At 39.8% G+C, this 16,960-nt stretch overlaps 1 long non-coding RNA gene across 2 annotated transcripts in view; it reads left to right on the top strand.

Annotated features, from left to right (window-relative positions):
* Positions 1 to 16,509, top strand: part of LOC138844334 (uncharacterized) — a 41,390-nt gene extending 24,881 nt beyond the window's left edge. For both annotated transcript variants that reach the window (XR_011380015.1, XR_011380016.1), the window contains exons 2-3: positions 13,448 to 13,528; positions 16,375 to 16,509. This is a non-coding gene — a long non-coding RNA (uncharacterized lncRNA). The remainder of the gene's footprint in view (positions 1 to 13,447; positions 13,529 to 16,374) is intronic.
* The last annotated feature ends 451 nt before the right edge of the window (positions 16,510 to 16,960 follow it).

The raw sequence follows: 16,960 nt of genomic DNA, 5'->3' as shown, positions 1-16,960 counted from the left end.
AGACTAGAGGGAACGACCCCCGGGGGTGGGGGACTTCACCAGGCTAACTGGAAGGGAGAGAGAGGAAAAAAAAAAAAAGGTGACTGGTACGAACACGGGTTTCTCTCTCTCCGCTCACCTCTCAAGGGTGAGCAAGACAAAGAGCAGGCGCCATCTTGGACATACGTCATAAGCAGAGCGACCTCAGGTCTGCACCGGCCCTGAGCCTAGCAGAAAAACCTGACTCTGGGCGGGGCAAATTAACAGGAGATTAGGACCTAGTAAATTTGTGGTGCTACTGAACTGAGTCTGTGAAATAAGAGACGGTGGGGGAGAGAACTCACGGAATTCATGTGAGCACTCTCCAGAGACGCTACAATTCCGTAACTTTGGCAACCCAGTGGGAGACTGAAGGAGAATTTGAGCCCACTCTGAGGGCCGAACAGATTCCTTGTGTGGTCCTTGGGAAAGAGCTTCTGATCTCTGGCTCCTGTGGGTATATCATTTGCCTACTAACTACCTCCAACTTCATTCAGCTGTGCAGAATAACTTCCCTTTTGAATCAAAAAAAAAAAAAGAAAGAGAGAGAGAGAGAAAGGTTTACCACACCTAACCTGGGAGTGTCACCTTTGGCACACCAAACAGAGCTCTCAGGCCACACCCATCTCAAGCCCTAAGGCTCCATCAAAAACAGATAGTCCACTTAATCTAGAGTCACAGTATAACAAGAAAAAGCACCACAGTGAAGAAACCAAATATCTCCAATATGCCAAATAACAAACGCAAAAACCAAGGTAATAAAAACAAGGAAGTCACCATGAAGCCCTCAAATGAAAAAGACACCCCAATTCAAGATTATGAGGATGATGACATAGAAGAAATGCAAGAAGCAGATCTCAAAAAATTGATAAGAACATTAAGAAGTTCTCAAAAACAAATTCTTGAACTACAGAAATCCTTAATGGACAAGATAGAAAATCTCTCTCGTGAAAATGAAATATTAAGGAGGAATCAAAATGAAACGAAACAACTAGTACAACAGGAAACTGGGATAGTGACTGAAGTGAAGAATTCAATAAATCAAATGAAAAACACAATAGAGAGCCTTACAAACAGAATGGGTGAAGCAGAAGAGAGAATATCGGACTTAGAAGACAGAGAACAGGAAAACATACAGTCAGACCAAAGAAAAGAAGAGGAAATTAGGAATCTAAAACATATTGTCGGGAATCTTCAGGATACTATTAAAAAACCCAACATTCGGGTTCTAGGAGTTCCTGAAGGCATGGAGAGGGAGAAAGGATTAGAAGGCCTTTTTAGTGAGATATTAGCAGAAAATTTCCCAGGTTTGGAGAAGGACAGAGAAATCCTAGTACAGGAAGCCCACAGAACCCCTAATAAACACGACCAAAAGAGATCCTCACCACGACACGTTGTAATTAAACTCTCCACAGTGAAACATAAAGAAAAGATCCTAAAATGTGCAAGAGAGAAACGTCAGATTACTCTCAGAGGATCTCCAATCAGACTCACAGCTGACTTCTCATCAGAAACTCTACAAGCTAAGAGGGAATGGCGAGATATAGCCCAGGTACTAAGAGAGAAAAACTGCCAGCCCAGAATATTATATCCTGCAAAGCTATCATTTGTGAATGAAGGTGAAATAAAGACTTTTCATAGCAAACAGAAATTGAAAGAATTTGTTGCCACTCGTCCAGCCCTGCAAAAGATGCTTAAAGATGTGTTACACACAGAAACACAGAAACACGGTCATCAATATGAAAGAAGGTAAAGGAAGGAAACCTCACAGCAAAAGATCACAGGGAATTCAAAGCATATATTAGAACTTATCTTTGGCAAATGGCAGGGCAAAGTTACCACTTATCATTAGTCACATTGAACGTGAATGGCCTGAACTGTCCAGTTAAAAGACACCGATTGGCTGATTGGGTTAAGGAACAAAACCCATCTATTTGCAGCTTACAAGAAACACATCTTTCCAACAAAGATCCATACAGACTGAAAGTGAAAGGCTGGAAAAAGATATACCATTCCAACAGAAATGAAAAAAGAGCGGGTGTAGCCATCTTAATTTCAGACAACATAAACTTTATCACAAAAACCGTTAAGAGAGACAAAGAGGGACACTACATAATGATTAAGGGATCAATTCAACAGGAAGATATAACAATTATCAATGTATATGCACCTAACTACAGGGCACCGGATTATCTAAAAGATTTGTTAACGGACTTAAAGGGAGACTTAGACCCCAATACAATAGTACTGGGGGACTTCAATACTCCACTCTCAGAAATAGACAGATCAATAGGACAGAAGATCAACAAGGATACAGTAGATTTAAACGACACTATAGCCCAAATGGATCTAACAGATATCTACAGAACTTTCAATCCTACAGCTAAAGATTTTACATTCTTCTCAGCAGTACATGGAACCTTCTCTAGGACTGACCACATACTAGGCCGTAAAGCAAGTCTCAGCAAATTCAAAAGAATTAGAATCATACCATGCAGCTTCTCAGACCATAAAGGAATGAAGTTGGAAATTAGCAACTCAGGAATCCCTAGAGCATATGAAAACACATGGAGATTGAACAACATGCTCCTGAATGAACAATGGGTCATAGAAGAAATCAAAAGAGAAATCAAAAACTTTCTGGAAGTAAATGAGGATAACAGCACAACATACCAAAACTTATGGGATGCAGCAAAAGCAGTGTTAAGAGGAAAGTTTATATCAATAGGTGCCTACATCAAGAAATTGGAAAGGCACCAAATAGATGAGCTTTCAATTCACCTCAAGGATCTAGAAAACCTACAGCAAACCAGACCCAAATCTAGTAGGAGAAGAGAAATAATTAAAATCAGAGAAGAAATCAACAGGATTGAATCAAGAAAAACATTCCAAAAAATCAGCCAAACGAGGAGCTGGTGTTTTGAAAAAATAAACAAAATTGACACCCCACTTGCCCAACTAACTAAAAAAAGAAGAGAAAAGACCCAAATCAATAAAATCAGAGATGAAAAAGGAAACGTAACAACAGACACCACAGAAATAAAAAGAATCATCAGAAATTACTACCAGGACTTGTATGCCAGCAAACAGGGAAACCTATCAGAAATGGATAGATTCCTGGACACATGCAACCTACCTAAATTGAACCAGGAAGACATCGAAAACCTAAACAGACCCATAACTGAGACAGAAATTGAAACAGTAATAAAGGCCCTCCCAACAAAGAAAAGCCCAGGACCAGATGGATTCACTGCTGAATTCTACCAGATATTTAAAGAAGAACTGACTCCAATTCTTCTCAAACTATTCAGAACAATCGAAGAAGAGGGAATCCTCCCAAATTCTTTCTATGAAGCCAGCATCACCTTAATTCCTAAGCCGGGAAAAGATGCAGCACTGAAAGAGAATTACAGACAAATATCCCTGATGAACATAGATGCAAAAATCCTCAATAAAATTCTGGCCAATAGAATGCAACAACACATCAGAAAGATCATCCACCCAGACCAAGTGGGATTTATCCCTGGTATGCAGGGATGGTTTAATGTGCGCAAGACAATCAATGTGATACACCACATTAACAGACTGCAGGAGAAAAACCATATGATTATCTCAATAGATGCCGAGAAAGCATTTGATAAAATACAACACCCGTTCATGATGAAAACTCTAAGCAAACTGGGTTTGGAAGGAACATTCCTCAATACAATCAAAGCAATCTATGAAAAAACCACAGCCAACATCCTATTGAATGGGGAAAAGTTGGAAGCATTTCCACTGAGATCTGGGACCAGACAGGGATGTCCACTCTCACCACTGCTATTCAATATAGTTCTGGAGGTTCTAGCCAGAGCTATTAGGCAAGAAAAAGAAATTAAAGGGATACAAATTGGGAAGGAAGAACTCAAACTATCCCTCTTTGCAGATGACATGATTCTTTATTTAGGGGACCCAAAGAACTCTACTAAGAGACTATTGGAACTGATAGAAGAGTTTGGCAAAGTAGCAGGGTATAAAATCAATGCACAAAAATCAACAGCCTTTGTATACACAGACAATGCCATGGCTGAGGAAGAACTTCTAAGAGCAATCCCATTCACAATAGCTACAAAAACAATCAAATACCTTGGAATAAACTTAACCAAGGACGTTAAAGATCTCTATGATGAAAATTACAAAACCTTAAAGAAAGAAATAGAAGAGGATACCAAGAAATGGAAAAATCTTCCATGCTCATGGATTGGAAGAATCAACATCATCAAAATGTCCATTCTCCCAAAAGCAATTTATAAATTCAATGCAATACCAATCAAGATACCGAAGACCTTCTTCTCAGATCTGGAAAAATTGGTGCTGAAATTTATATGGAGGCACAAGAGACCTCGAATAGTTAAAGCAATCTTGTACAACAAAAACAAAGCCAGAGGCATCACAATACCAGATTTCAGGACATACTACAGGGCAGTTGTAATCAAAACAGCATGGTACTGGTACAGAAACAGATGGATAGACCAATGGAACATAATTGAAACACCAGAAATCAACCCAAACATCCACAGCCAACTTATATTTGATCAAGGATCTAAAACCAATTCCTGGAGCAAGGACAGTCTATTCAATAAATGGTGCTGGGAAAATTGGATTTCAACGTGCAGAAGCATGAAGCAAGACCCCTACCTTACGCCGTACACAAAAATCCACTCAACATGGATTAAAGACCTAAATCTACGACCTGACACCATCAAGTTACTAGAAAACATTGGAGAAACCCTTCAAGATATTGGCACAGGCAAAGAGTTTCTGGAAAAGGCCCGGGAGGCACAGGCAGTCAAAGCCAAAATTAACTATTGGGATTGCATCAAATTGAGAAGTTTCTGTACTGCAAAAGAAACAGTCAGGAGAGTGAAGAGACAACCGACAGAATGGGAAAAAATATTTGCAAACTATGCAACAGATAAAGGGTTAATAACCAGAATCTACAAAGAGATCAAGAAACTCCACAAAAACAAAACCAACAACCCACTTAAGAGATGGGCCAAGGACCTCAATAGACATTTTTCAAAAGAGGAAATCCAAATGGCCAACAGGCACATGAAAAAATGTTCAAGGTCATTAGCAATCAGGGAAATGCAAATCAAAACCACAATGAGGTTTCACCTCACCCCGGTTAGAATGGCTCACATTCAGAAATCTACCAACAACAGATGCTGGCGAGGATGTGGGGAAAAAGGGACACTAACCCACTCTTGGTGGGAATGCAAACTGGTCAAGCCACTATGGAAGTCAGTCTGGAGATTCCTCAGAAACCTGAAGATAACCCTACCGTTCGACCCAGTCATCCCACTCCTTGGAATTTACCCAAAGGAATTTAAATTGGCAAACAAAAAAGCGGTCTGCAGCCTAATGTTTATTGCAGCTCAATTCACAATAGCTAAGACCTGGAACCGACCTAAATGCCCATCAACGGTAGACTGGATAAAGAAATTATGGGATATGTACTCTTTAGAATACTATACCGCAGTAAGAAATAACGAAATCCAGTCATTTGCAACAAAATGGAGGAATCTGGAACACATCATGCTGAGTGAAATAAGCCAGTCCCAAAGGGACAAATACCATATGTTCTCCCTGATCGGTGACAACTGACTGAACACCAAAAAGGAAACCTCCTGAAGTGAAATGGACACTATGGGAAACGGTGACTTGATCAGCATAGGCCTGACTGTTAATGAACAACTTAATACATTATCCCTCTTAGTAGTTTTTTTGTCTGTTCTACTTAATATGACTGGTTTAATTCTGTAATTAATACACAGTTATTCTTAAGTGTTAAAAATTAACTGAAATGTGATCCCTGTTAAACATAAGAGTGGGAATAAGAGAGGGAAGAGATGTATAGTTTGGGAGATGCTCAAGCTGACTTGCCCCAAATGGTAGAGTTAAAAACATACCAGGGGATTCCAATTCAATACCATCAGGGTGGCATGTACCAATGCCATCTCACTATTCCAAGTGATCAATTTCAGTTCACAATTGATCATAATGAAAGGACTAAGAGTCAAAGGGAGCACATAAACAAGTCTAGTACCTGCTAACACTAACCAATAGAATAAATAAAGGGGAGTTGATCCAACATGGGAAGTGAGATACTCAGCAGACTCATAGAATGGCAGATGTCCTAAATAGCACTCTGGCCTCAGAATCAGCCCTAAAGGCATTCGGATCTGGCTGAAAAGCCCATGAGAGTATTTCAGGCATGGAAAGCCAAGACACTCTGGCAAAAGATCTCTGCGAGTGAGATCCCAGTGGAAAGAACAGGTCTTCAAAAAGGAGGTACCTTTCTCTGAAGGGAGGAGAGAACCTCCACTTTGACTATGACCTTGTCTAAACAAGATAAGAATCGGAGAACTCAGAGGGCTTCCATAGCCTTGGAAACTCATGACCGGAGCATAGGGAGACTACTGATGCCATAGACAGGAGTGTCAATTGGTAAAGTCAACAACAGGAGTCACTGTGCACTTACTCCTCATGTAGGATCTCTGTCCTTAATGTGCTGTGCATTGAGATTTAATGCTATAACGAGTACTCAAACAATATATTTCACTTTGTGTTTCTATGGGGGTGCAAACTGTTGAAATCTTTACTTAATCTATACTAAACTGATCCTCTGTAAAAAAAAAAAAAAAAAAAAAAAAGAAAGAAATTATCAATTCCCAACTTGACTCTCACTGGGATTAAACATGACAATAGGTCTGCTCTGATTTCATCATCATTTAAAAAAAATCATCTATTATTTTTCACTTTATGTTTCTGTGTGAGAGCAAACTGTTGAAATCCTTACTTAATGTATACTAAGCTGATCTTCTGTATATTAAGATAATCGAAAATGAATCTTGATGTGAATGGAAGGGGAGAGGGAGTGGGAAAGGGGAGGGTAGTGGGTGGGAGGGACGGTATGGGGGGGAAGCCATTGTAATCCATAAGTTGTACTTTGGAAATTTATATTCATTAAATAAAAGTTAAAAAAAAAAACCTTTTTGCACCAAAATCTCCTTTTCTTTTAACTCCAATTTCCATGAATTCATGGAAGTACCAAGTGTTTATTATTTGGTCCTTTACACAAAAATTTTGCCAACACTTTGGACAATCAATATAACAACAGACCAGATCTGATTGTTAGTGTTTGCCAATTTCAGTGCAATAAATACTCTTATCATGGGCAATTTCAGGCTGCTTCAGAAGTTACTATCATAACATTCGATAGTATTTCTACCATACTGATTTACAATAGCTACAAATACCCTCAGAAGCACAGATGACAGGTAGCAAAATAATTGAATTTGTTTGTGAAAGGTCATTCAAATCATGTAAAAGAACCATCCCATTTCTAATGTAGCAATTTTTTATTGTTGTTACTGTTATCCAAAATTGATGTTGATTTTTATCTATTGCTTAGTGCTTATCTTTTGAGGAGATGGTTCATTTTTCCATGTTTGATCTTTTATATGGTGTTTCTGTCAGAACATTTCCCATTAAGAAACTGTTCTTTCTATTCTTATCATTGTCTGTGATCACAATGCATTATGTTCCTTTATTACTGCACTCAATTTGCTTAAGTAGGATATTCCTTCTGTACCATAATCAAAACATTCATAATGTTCTTGCTACTTTTGGGATTGTTTCTTGTAAGGTTCTATTTTCAAGATCATACCAGCTTTTCAAAATTAATTTTAAAAATTCCCATCTGTTTCTATGAGCTGAAGTAGAGTGTATGTGTTTTGGAAATTACCTGTTTCTTGAAAATATGAAAAAATATCAGATCTGGTTGCTAACATTTTAGGAGAAATTCCTTACAATATTTTAATTTCTCCTAGGTTGTTTCTCAGTATATCAATTTGGATTTCATTTGAATAAACATTGCTTTCCCACATAAGTGGCCATTTCTTGATTTTCAATAGCTTTAATCACCTCTGAATGTATTCTCACTTACTGCTTCTTGACTGTAATTTTGTAAATTTACCTTCTATTTTGTCCTTGACTATATTCACAATTTTGTAGAATTTGTACTTTACTTTAAAAAAATGTTCTTAGGTTTATTAATCTAGAGACTCTATCTAATTTCGTTTTTTTTATCTAATTTCTAATTTTTTTTTGACAGGCAGAGTGGACAGTGAGAGAGAGAGAGACAGAGAGAAAGGTCTTCCTTTTGCCGTTGGTTCACCTTCCAATGGCCGCCACGGCCAGCGCCATGTGGCTGATGCATCATGCTGATCCGAAGCCAGTAGCCAGGTGCTTTTCCTGGTCTCCCATGCGGGTGCAGGGCCCAAGGACTTGGGCCATCCTCCACTGCACTCCTGGGCCATAGCAGAGAGCTGGCCTGGAAGAGGGGCAATTGGGACAGAATCCGGCGCCCCAACCAGGACTAGAACCCGGTGTGCCAGCACCGAAAGGCGGAGAATTAGCCTATTGAGCCACGATGCTGGCCTGTTTCTATTTTTTACAATTACTTTTTCTTTTTATACTAAAAACATGGTAATACATATCCCAAAGTTAACATTCTTAATGATATCACTACATTTTATTAACTTGTGGCTATTAATACTAAATTCACATAATTTATTTTAGTACAAGTATATTTTTTTATTGTAGTACAAGTATACTTCAAAGTTTCTGTGGAAAAATGGAATAAACAGATGATTTTATTTAGGTGCAAAATGTTTGTAATTTATGCATTTGATTTTCATTGTATATATTTCCCACAAATGTTTTTCAAGTACCCTCTTCTCAGGCAGAAATGCTGTTATATATAATCACTATTACATTGCCAATAGCACAGAAAAAACTGAGGAAATCCTCATATAGTATTCAAACCTGTTATTGAGTTCAGTTCAAAGTTTATCATTGGCAACCATGTCTTCATTGTTTTGTGTCTGTCTTTACTCATTAATATGAGCATACATGAAAATGTTAACCACACATTAGTCCTACACTCCTTTGTCAATGACACCCATAGATTAGGTATACATTCAAGAATGAGGCAAGTTCATCGCATTATTTGAGAATTAATTTTCTCTGTGGAAATTATAATAAAGAGCATTATATATTTTATTGTCTTTTTTAAAGATTTATTTTATTTATTTGAAAGACAGTTACAGAGACAGGTAGAGAAAGAGAGAGAGGTCTTCCATCCGCTGGTTCACTCCTCAGATGGCTGAAATGGCCAGAGATGTGCTGATCTGAAGCCAGGAGCCAGGAGCTTCTTCTGGGTCTCCCAATGCGGGTGCAGGGGCCCAAGGACTTAGGCTATCTTATACTGCTTTCCCAGACCATAGCAAAGAGCTAGATCGGAAGAGGAGCAGCTGAGACTAGAACCAGCAACCATATGGGATGCCGGTGCTTCAGGCCAGGGCGTTAACCCACTGTGCCACAGCACCGGCCCCATATTTTATTGTCTTAAGTTGTATTCTATAAAATCTTTGCAACTTATAATCTTATATATACATATATCTTCTAGATATCCAGTTATTAAAGATTTACCAGTACACTGTTGATCCCTTGGTTAAATAGAAGTGATGAAGTGGTCACATCTTTTAAGAGCATTGTGTGTATATTTATGTGTGTGTGTGTGTGCATTATTTCTGCTTGTTTGAAGCTCTTTTATATTCCAATCTTATTTTGGTCTGATGATAAATTTCTATAGAATCTATAATTTTAAGTAGTTTGAATTAAATATAACCATGGACCCTAGAAGTTTGAAAAGTTGAAGAAAATAGTATAAGGAAAAATGAGTTTAGCAAGCTTCATTATCACTTTTTCTAAATTAATTTGCTTTTATTCAAGATTATATTATTTTAGCTATTAAATTGTTTTGTCTTATAAGTGTGTCTTGTAAAGAAATTGATCATATTTTTTTTAACTTAAAAATTGTTTGTTTGAGAGGCAGAGAAACAAAGAAGGATAGAGACAGAGGATTCCTGAATCCTCTGATTCACTCCCAAAATGCCCATAATATTCAAGGCAGATCTGGGCCAGGACCAAAGTCAGAAGACAGAAACTCAACACACTCTCCCACACAGGTGACAGGGACCCAACTATTTGACCATCACCTGTCAACTCCTAGGGTCTGCATTAGCAAGAGACTAGAACCAGAAGCCAAAGCTAGTTACCAAACCCAGGCACTCCAGCATGAGATGCAGAAATCTTTTTTTAAAGGGAATTTATTAATACATTAGATTTTCAGGGTCACAGCAGATATATAATAATTACTACATACAATTATCATGTTAATGTAATATTAGGAACAAAAAGGAACAAATTCCATGTAATTCATAGATGCAATTCTAGAAATATACTTCCTCTCCTACTTCTTCCCACCCTATTTCTTCCTTTTTCTCGCCTCCCCTCCCCTCGCCTCCCCTCCCCTCTTCTCCTCCCTTCTCCTCTTCCTTCCTTTCCTTTCCTTTTCCTTTTCCTTTCCTTCCTTCCTTTTTCAATTTTTGAAAAGACATACTTTTTAACTTATGTTACAGTCAAAAGCTTAATGCTTCACTACCTAAAGAGTTCAAAAAGAGGACCGGAGTTGTGGCACAGTGGGTTAAGCCGCTGCCTGTGATGCCAGCATCCCATATGAGCACTGGTTCTAGTCCTGATTATCCCACTTCCTATCCAGCTCCCTGCCAAGGTGCCTAGGAAGTCAGCTGAAGATGATACCCTGTCTTTCTCGCTGTCTCCTCTTCTCTCTTGGTAACTCTGCCTTCCAAATAAATAAATAAATCTTGGGGGAATTGAGAGAGGGATAGAGGAAAGTTGTCTTCTTATAATTGTACATATGAAATGAAGGAAGTCTATTCATTTTATATTAATAAAAATTTTTAAAAACAATTCAACAAGTAAAACATAAAAACACCACAGTTCATCAGACATATAGGCAATAATAAAATGAAAAGAGGTTCATTTCTCTCATATGTAGTAACTTTTAAAATGATTGTAGATTAGTAAGCTATAGTAGCATATGATTTTTAACCAGTGGTTTGACAAAGATATAAAACAAAGTTTGACAAAACCATTATTTGCAACAATAAAGACACACACAGGATTTTCTTTAATTCTTTTTTTTTTAATCTTAGCCTCCATATACAAAGGAAAACATCAGTATTTCTCTTTATGTATCAATGTATCTCACTCAACATGATGTCCTCCAGTGGGTTACAGGAATCTTAAGGACTAGGCCAAACACTGGTCCCTCTTTTCTTTTAAATGTTGTTAGTCACAGCAGCCAAGACATGGCAGCAATCTAAATGTCTACCAAAGGATTAGCAGATAAAAATATAGAAAAAGAATAAATACATTTATATATACAGATAATATACATGGATAAAATGGATTTTGCATATATATATATATATATCATATTTTCAGCCTTAAGAAAAGGAAATCTTGCCATATTCAGTAATATAATGAACCTTGACAATATTATGCTAAGTAAAATAAGCCCATCACAGAAAGACAAATTTTATGGTATTCCAATTATATCTTTTTCCATTGACTTTTTTCTTTTCAATTAATAGCTTACAATTGGGAGACAGAGTTTTCATGAAAGGATTAACATTAGTGAGGGATGTGTGAACAATAAAAGAACAGATGCATTTATTTCTCTACTCTCTGAGATGGAATTGATAATATGGGGGCTGAGATGGCACCTCTCCATTTCTCTGGTGGAGGGGTGTTAAGTGCCATGGGGCTAATACAGTACCAACCTTGTGAGCAGGGTCTTAAAGACCTTGTAGATCTAGGATCTTGAATCTTGAGGTTTTATTGTCCAGGTTGAACATTCTACTCTTGAGAGTGACTACCTTCTTTCACTTCCTGGATGTCCCAGGAGATTCATCCCTCAATCCCTCCATAAATATTAAAAATGATCTTAAGCAGGATACTTTGCCTGGTGCCACTGAGACATATCATTGACTAAAACATGTCCTTGTTTATCTCGTAAGAAGTTAACTAGTTCTATTCTGGTCTCAGAAAAATCCTGTCTGACTCAATAGTCAAGTAAGATAAGCTAGACTCCCTCCCTGCCCATGAAACAGGTATGAAAATTTCATAAACCCATTGATAAAGAGAATTTTTCTATTTGTAATGATCCTTATTATTAAGGATAGTTTGATCCTTTTTCAAGGGGAGTGGTCCGTAGAGTTTATTAAGGATGGTGCCAGGTATTTCAGGGCTATCAGGCACAAAGGCTGACCTGAAAGACCATGACGAGCAGTCGAGAAGATACAAAGGTGAAGGATTAACTGCAATGCCTTGTTCTGCATTTTGTTTTTAACTGGGTAAAATTCACATAACATAAATCATACCATTTTAACCATTTAAAGTGAATGACTCAGCACATTCACAATGTTATCTACTTTGAGAAAATCACTTTCACCCTTAAAGACAGCCCTGTATCCTTCAAGCAGTCACTCCCTCAGGCCCCCACTCCCTTGCCCTGGAAGCTGCTAATCTGCTTTCAGTCTCCATGGATTTAAGGCTGGTTGGATTTTCATTTCATTCAAAATATTGTACTAGCCACAAAAGACAAGAGGTCAAATCCCCTGAGCTAGTCGGAGTAAGTTGTGCAAGACAATTTGCCTTTGAATTTTTGAAGTTCAGGTGCTTTATTTATCAAATCTAAATAATAATACCTGATTTCTCTGAAGGCATAGACAAGACCAGATGATCCATAAGGTTGCTTTGAGCTCTAAGCTTTATGATTATGTAATTTCATGGTATTTTTGAAAACTGTGAATTGATGCTTTGCAATACACTAACTAAAGCTTTGTTCGTAACCGTAGTAATTAAACTCTAGCAGGCCATCACAGGCCTGTATTTAAACAAACTACAGTACTTTAGTGTGCTGCAAAGTATAGCAAAGAAAAGCAAAACTCCATAGTGACCAGAAATGTTTCCAGAAGCACTGTTTATTTGTGTAGTTAAGATTTTCAAGGGCCAGCATGTGGCATAATGGGTAAAGCCACTGCCTGTGACACCAGCATCCCATATGAACTCCACTTCTGATTCAGCTATCTGCTGGTGGCCTGGGACAAGCAACTTGGGAGATGGCCCAAGAGTCTGGACCCCTGCCACCTATGTGGGAGACTGGATGAATCTCCTGGCTCCTGGCTTCAGCCTGGCTCAGCACTGGCCATTGTAGCCAACTGAGGAGTGAACCAGTGGATGGAAAAATTTCTCTGTGTGTGTCTTGCTCTCTCTCTTTAACTGTGTCTTTCAGAATAAATGAGTAAATCTTAAAAAAAGATTTGCACTGGTCATACCATGACACAAGGAAAGAAGGAGCTTTGTCACTGTTTTCTATATCTTTTTCACTCCCTTGGAATGATAGTCTATAAGAATTCTCACCTGCTGACCTCTGCTTTGATTTCTTCCTCAGTTATCAAAGGACAATTCCTATTCATATAACCAAAGAAAAGGATCTGGAAGCAAACAACCAAAAAATCCATGATGTACCAAAGTAAGAGTCACAGAATTTCAAGTACTTATGGGGACATCTAACTAAGGGAGGGAATACAAGAGAAAGGGGAAATGCATGAGATCACTTCTGACACTCTGGTTTGAGGCAGGATGCTGACTTGCTGCACAAGCTCGAGCCCAGGTATAACACATGCTGCACCAGCTGTTCCTCTGTACATGCTCACTTCTCTGTTTGCTGTCATTTTTTCTTCTTTCACAGTATTATGGGTCAGGAATAAAAGGCCGGAGGGAGTGTTCATTGATTATCAATATCTCACAGAGATACTTTTAGCAACAGTTCTCTTTAGGTTAACTGGAAAGTGACTTATAGCTGACTCAAATTATGGAAGTTTTAAAACATTCTTAAATGTGCTAAGCATTAGCCAAATGGGGAGGACTTGACCTTGAAGGCTTTCTGGTGACTATTCTAAAGGAAAATAGTTGCCAATCCATAGAAAAGTGAACATCTGGGCTCATGGACTTCTATAGCTATCTGACTACCCCTATTTCCCCTTCCTCTTCTTTTTCTTACCCATCCGATCTCCTCTCCCCTCTTTTACTATCTCTGTGACTTGTCACAGAGGGTCAGTTCTGTCGCTCCCCGTCTTCATGGAGGAACGACACAGGACCCTGCGCTGTTCTTTCGTCTGCTCGGCCCTCCCCGGGTTTGCTGCTGGTTCTTCCCGGGTTGGCTACCATCCCTTCCACCTCCGTGGAAGGGCGGTTCCTCCTAGCCACTTTCCCCACTTCCACGGGGGAGCGGCACACCGCCGGCCGGCTCTCTCGGGGGCTGCACAGGTGTTCCTTCAGATAGATGTTCCCCCTAGATGTTCCTGGTGCATGTTGTCTCTCTCCTCCTTTATAGTCCTTTTCCGCCAATCCCAACTCTGCTACCCACACGCCGAGTACGCTGCTCTCCTCCAATCAGGAGCAGGTCCTACAGTTTATTGGTTGAACTGGAGGCAGCTGCGTAGAAGCTGTTTCTCCCTTCTCAGCGCCATATTGTGGGAGAGCAGATGCATAGAATAAGTCTTAATTCCAGTAACTTAGTCTAGTCCGGGTTGCTCCCCACAAGTTCTGCCTCAGTAGCACAGCCTATACCTTGATCACGAAAGTTTCCTGCATGCTGAGGTTATCAGACCCTGGACTCCCAGCCTGGATCTTCTGAGATGTTTGGGATCCTGGGTGACTTCAAATTCTGAGGAGCTCTCCATGAAAATAAAGAGGCACGGAGCCCTCGGGTCATAAGTTCTGCCTGGATTGAGTATTGCGAAGAGTGTAACTTTCCTTCTTTGAAAGAAAAATTTGTGAAAAGAAAGTTGTAAAGTTCTGGGTATTCATTAAGAGACATGTAAAAAGTCAAAAAGGCCCTCTATTTAAACTAAGCTGAGTAATTTAAGAAAATGTGCCCATAGCCTAAAGCCCTGTGGATGGATTGTCCTTACTCACTAACAGCTGTGTAGGATTTGCCATTTCTTCCATGTTTTATGTGATGATAGTGGATGCCGGCTCTTAGCTTCCAACGCTGATTGCTATTCAGGGACTGGGATTCTGGATCCACTCCAATCATGTGGAATCTATTTTGGACCCGTCATGTCACACTTGAACTCTAAAATATGCCTATCAGTGAAAGGTTCTGTTTATCCTTTTCTTTAGGCAGACTCACACAGAAAATGGAGTTCAGTCCTCACACCCCTGGTCTTTTGTTTTACTCGAAAACCCTCGGATTCCTCAGCAACAGCAACAGAAATGACAAGTTTTCAGAACTTCTCGATCGGGTGGTTGAATGTTCCTCAGCACACTGGCCTTGGCCTTCCATGTTACTCATTCCCATCTTTGCAAATCTCCCCCACGGACAATTAAGGTCATGATTGACGCTGGGTTTCTTCTTCCCAGGCAGAGAGCAGCTCAGTGCTTTCGCAGGATGCACAGCTGTGGCTGTCTCTCTGGGGAGAGAATGCACGCAGGCAGGGTGTGGGGGCCTGCTAGAGGTGCCAGAGCCAACATCAGGGGTGACGCTTCGTGCTCAGAGGACAGAGACAAGCGAGAAAGCAAAGAGGGAGAAGGTCAGGCTTTGGTGCTTGGAGAGCAAAGAAATAACCAAATCAGGGAGGAACAAACACAGACTCAGGCCTGTGAGGCCACACCTCTCGGCAGAAGGCACGGTACTGAATCTCACCTGGAAGGGTGGCGAAGCAGGACGTGCTCTTTTTACTGTTGTGAGGGTGCAGACAGTGGCGTGGTTTTCTTTGCAACTCACTATTGCAACCAGAGTGAGACTAGGACTCTGGACTTCCAGTTTCTGAGAAATGTATTCTTAATTCAGAAGACCATTCGATAAAGCTTTTTGATATCCTCCTCTTCAGAATTCTTTTTGTTTGTTTGTTTTTGTTATTGTTGTTGTTTTTCCCACCCTGAGCAGTGAGCCAAAAATGTAGTTCAGACTTTCTGTCTGGGCCATTTTGAGATTTGAGTCTGATAAAGTTGTCTAGCTTAGACGGGCTAGAATCTTTTTTCTTGGTGACGGGAGGGAGGAAGAGGAGGCAGGAAGGAGGAAACGTTCTTAAAGTTCCTTAAAATGAGTAATTTTAGGAAGAAGGCATTGCTTTGCTCTGGAAGGCATCTGAATCCTCAAACTGTGGTGCCTTTGAAAGGAGATCCCATATGCGATGTGGCATGATTGACAAGAAATGTGTTTGAAATGACTGAGAGGCCCTCATTAGGCTGGGACTCCTCACCATCTGGGTTTGAGTTTTGATAATGGGGTCAGGCTCTCTTTTGCTCCGTGCGTTGAATAGCTGAGCATAATTTGTTAGTGATTGTGGCTAAAACGCAAACATTTTTCAGTCACATTCACAGGAATTTGAAACTAACCGCAGGCCTGGGGCACAACAGTGAGAAAACACTTTCCAGCTGCACTACTGGACTTGGCGACCCATTTGAGAAGCGTTCTCACGGAGCTGCCAGTCTCGCTCCGGGCTGGATGTGTGCCATTGGAAACAGAAGTGCAACTTTATCACTTGACTTCAAGAAGAGCTTTCCCAGCGGCTCATGGAGATAATACAGAGACAGAGCCCATAAAGGAAACGCTCTTTCCTTGTGTGGAGTTGGGAAGGGTGCTGCCCCCACTGGGCTTGACCGGGATTTGGGGGGCAGGTGAGGCAGAGCACCAAGAGGCAAAGGAAGGGCCAATATTTTTTTTCTGATAGAAACAATTTTGTTGATTTCATCCTGCAAGATAGTGCAACAGATGTCAACTTGAGGCTTTCTATTTACCCATGAGACAGAGATGACGTCCAAGCAGTTACCATCCAAAGCAGCACCAAGAAAACCGTTACTCAACAATGACAGTGATTACTCTCAGAACAATCTCCTAAGGAATCACTTGGAACTTGTGCCCAGAAGAGCTCCAACTACTTTTTAAATTATTATT

This window comes from Oryctolagus cuniculus, chromosome 1 (genome assembly GCF_964237555.1).
Source record: "Oryctolagus cuniculus chromosome 1, mOryCun1.1, whole genome shotgun sequence".
NCBI classification, from domain to species: domain Eukaryota; kingdom Metazoa; phylum Chordata; class Mammalia; order Lagomorpha; family Leporidae; genus Oryctolagus; species Oryctolagus cuniculus.
The sequence above is the reverse complement of the archived record's forward strand: the minus strand, read 5'-3'. Positions and strand labels throughout refer to the sequence as shown.